At 42.4% G+C, this 3884-nt stretch overlaps 1 pseudogene; it reads right to left on the reverse strand.

Annotated features, from left to right (window-relative positions):
- Positions 1–2186: 2186 nt before the first annotated feature.
- Positions 2187–3313, reverse strand: LOC116588993 (annotated as a pseudogene).
- Between the last annotated feature and the right edge of the window lie 571 nt (positions 3314–3884).

A 3884-nucleotide genomic window follows, 5' to 3' on the forward strand; every position in this document is an offset into this window, starting at 1 on the left:
AGACACTGATCTTTCCTACACTAATTCATCACTGCTCATAGTTCTTGGGCTTTGGATTCAGGAACTTAGACCATCAGTCCTCTGATTCTCATGCCTTTACATATAGCCTGAATTACAGACTTTGCTGGTTCTCTAGCTTACAGACAGCAGATCATGGGACCTCGGGGCCTCCAAAACCATATCAGCCAATTCCTATAATAAATTTCCTCCGATGTAGCTCTCTGGCTATATCTCATTGGTTCTGCTTCTTTGAAGAAACATGAATAATACACACATTTTTATATTAAAGATTTAAGCAGGAGAGTAAAAATGATTGAATTTTTATTTTAGAAAGATCATTCTGGAAAAAAAAAAAAGATCATTCTGGTTGAGCACAATGAATAAATTTGAAGAGAGGAAGATTGGAGGCAGAGACATCAGACAGAAAACTGTTACAGTAAACCACTTGAAAAACACAGTAACCTAAACCAGAACAACAGTGGTAAAAGATAGAGAAAAGTAAATAGAAGAGTATTTAGAAAAAAAAAAAAGGGGGGGGGGCGCCTGGGTGGCTCAGTGGGTTAAGCCGCTGCCTACGGCTCGGGTCATGATCTCAGGGTCCTGGGATCGAGTCCCACATTGGGCTCTCTGCTCAGCGGGGAGCCTGCTTCCCTCTCTCTCTCTCTCTCTCTCTGCCTGCCTCTCTGCCTGCTTGTGATCTCTCTCTGTCAAGTAAATAAATAAATAAATGAATGAATAAATAAATAAATAAAGTAGCAGGGAGAATCAACAGGACTTGACCAACCAGATGTGGGAAGATAAAGGAGATGGAGTTATGGATGAGACCCAATTGTTTTGCTTGAGCAATTGTTTGAAAGTGTACCACTCACTATAATGTGTAAGATTAAGAAGTTCTGGAGAGAGGGGCACCTGGGTGGCTCAGTAGGTTAAATGTCTGCCCTCAGCTCAGGTCATGATCCCAGGGTCCTGGGATGGAGCCCCGCATCGGGCTCCCTGCTCAGAGGGAAGCCTGCTTCTCTCTTTCCCACTCCCCCGCTTGTGTTCCCTCTCTCACTGTGTTTCCCTCTCTCAAATAAATAAATAAAATCTTTAAAAAGAAGAAGTAGTATTTCTGGAGAGAAAGGACAAGTGCATTTGTGAATTTCATAAGTCTGAGTTACTGTTCAAGGAGAGTACTAATAGACTACACAGGAGATACAGATTTGTGAATCATCAACACCGCAGGTAAGATCAGTGAGGGAAAATGTACTAAGAAAGAAGAAAATAGAGCCTCCAAAAAAGCTCTCAGGGATAATCAATCAGTAAATGGCTAAATTAACTATTATACAACTCTACAGAAAATATTCAAATCCTAAAACTAAAATGATTTATAATATTCTTTTGGATACCTCATGCCCTCACATTTCTTATGAAAGTGGAAGGTTGGAACAAGAAGCAAAGGAAGCTATCTGCTGATTTTTTTTTCCAGTTTACTATAGTGCTTTATTTTCCTCACATAATGACACGTTGCTAGAAGCCTAATGTTTATTCTCACATGACAGTAGAAAAACAAAATTTGCTGTCATCTCTTAAAGAATTGTGTACAAAAACTTTACATAAATTAAAAGGATGAGTAAATTTACAGGTGTAAATGCAAACTGTTTTCCAACTCAAGGCAGTAACAACCCACAGAGTTCCGGTAGGAAAACACTAGATAAGAAAGGAAAATGGGTCCTAAGGCTTAGGAGTTCCTAACCCTGTCAGACAAGCAAGACATAAAAATGCCAATTGATTCAAAAATCTTGCCAGCCTTAGAGAAATCCTGGAATACACAGCTCTCACACATTAATATCCAACGCAGATCAACAACCTTACAGAGGGTGCTCATGAATGGATTTCTCTTCCATAAACATGTTTTCACTTTACCCATGAAGTGACTGAACCTCATGTACAAGGGGTTTAAATCAAAGGTATGTACAGGATAGTAAACACATACCAAGGGAAAAGTTATTTTGAACACAAGGTCAAAATCAGCAACAATTCTATCATCAAGTGTTGACATCAGATACAAGCTTCAAGGACAAATTTCTTTTCAAAAGGTTATTCCAGTTTATGAGGCTAGCATGAGGTATATGCATTTGCCAGGGCATATCTACACTTAGGAATTAACTGATGCAGCAAATGATACATATCTGCTTGCAGTGCATTTAGAAACATCTGAGGTGGGCAATGGAAGGGCCCGACTCATCATACTCCTGTTTGCTGATCCACACCTTCTAAAAGGTGGACAGTGAGGCCAGGACAGAGCCCCTACAGGAGAAGAAATGACCTTGATCTTCACCATGCTGAGCTCCAGCATTTGATCCCTTTCTGCATTCTATCTGAGATGCCTGGGTACATGGTGGTCCCACGAGATGGCATTGTTTTGGAGGAGAGGTTCTTTCAGATGTCAGTGTCATAATTCATGATGGAGTTCCAGATGGTCTCCTGGATATCACAGTACTCCATACCCAGAAAGGAGAGCTGGAAGAGTGTCTCGGGAAAGGGATACCACTCCTTGCCCATGGTGATCACCTGACTATCAGGCAACTCATAGCTCTTCTCCAGAGACGAGGAGAACACTGCAGTGGCCAACTACTGCTCAAAGTGCAAGGTGACCTAGCAGAGCTTCTTGGTGATGTCACACATGATTTCCCACTTAACTGTGGTGGTGAAGCTATAATCGCTCTCTGTGAGTAACTTCAATATGTAGTCCCTCAGGTCCTGGCCAGCCATGTCCAGACATAGGACGGCATGGGGCAGGGAGTACCACATACTGATGGGCACAGTGTGGGTTACCCTGTTCCCAGAGTCCATGACAATACCAGTGGTTCGGCCAGACGTGTACAGGGATAGCACAACCTGGATGGTCAGATACATGATGGGAATGTTGAAGGTCTTGAACATGATGAGTCATCTTCTCCTGGTTGGCCTTAGTGTGCAGAGGGGCCTCAGTCAGCAGCATAGAGCACTCCTTGGGGGCCATGCGCAATTCATTGTTGAAGGTGTGGTACCATGTCCTCCTTGCTGTTGAAGATGCTGGGCTTGATGGGGTGCTTGAAGATCAGGATGCCCTGCTATCTCTGGGCCCTCTGCCCACATAGGAGTCTTTTGACCCATGGCCACCATGATGCCCTGGAGCCCAGGGGTTATCCAATAATGGATAGAAACATGGCCAGGAGAGGAGGAGCATCATCCCCAGCAAAGCCCGCCTTGCATATATACCAGAGCCATCAGCAATGATAAGGGCAGAAATCTCTTCCAGTGTGATGGGGGAGGTGGCAGCAGTGGGCATGAAAAATGAGTGGCAGGAAGACACTGAGCATGGGCCAACTGCTAAGATCCCTAATTTTTTTTAATGTGTTAGCATCTCATATCTTTTCCAATTGATATTGTTAAGATTAAGAGTGCCATCTCCCCTCCTTCTTTTAACTCAATGTTGCCCTGAATTACTGCATCCCTCCCTCACTACCAGCATACTTATTAATCTTTGAGGTGGCTTTCATGACAATGGTGAAGTACTGAAAAGGAAAGCCAAACACACTGCTATCCCAAGGTCTATAATATATTAAAATTAAGATACCAAAATATAGTTTAAAGGCTACAAAGGAAACTGCTAGTAAAACCATTATAGCCAACAATATGAGTGGGGGGGGTATAAAAAACATGAGCTGAATTCCTCATCTTTCTTAGCACAGCATCAACAGAAACTTCCTGTTTAAATCAAGTGTTAGAGATGGAGATATAAGCATCTTACAACTACCAGAATAACTAAAAAGAGAAATGAGAAATGGTCAAAGATGAGTTTATCTAATGAATGGGCCTGTAGAAAGAGGGGATTGGTGTGGAGGAGCTTTTTTTCATTA

The sequence above is a fragment of the Mustela erminea genome, chromosome 1, assembly GCF_009829155.1.
Source record: "Mustela erminea isolate mMusErm1 chromosome 1, mMusErm1.Pri, whole genome shotgun sequence".
Taxonomy (NCBI): Eukaryota; Metazoa; Chordata; class Mammalia; order Carnivora; family Mustelidae; genus Mustela; species Mustela erminea.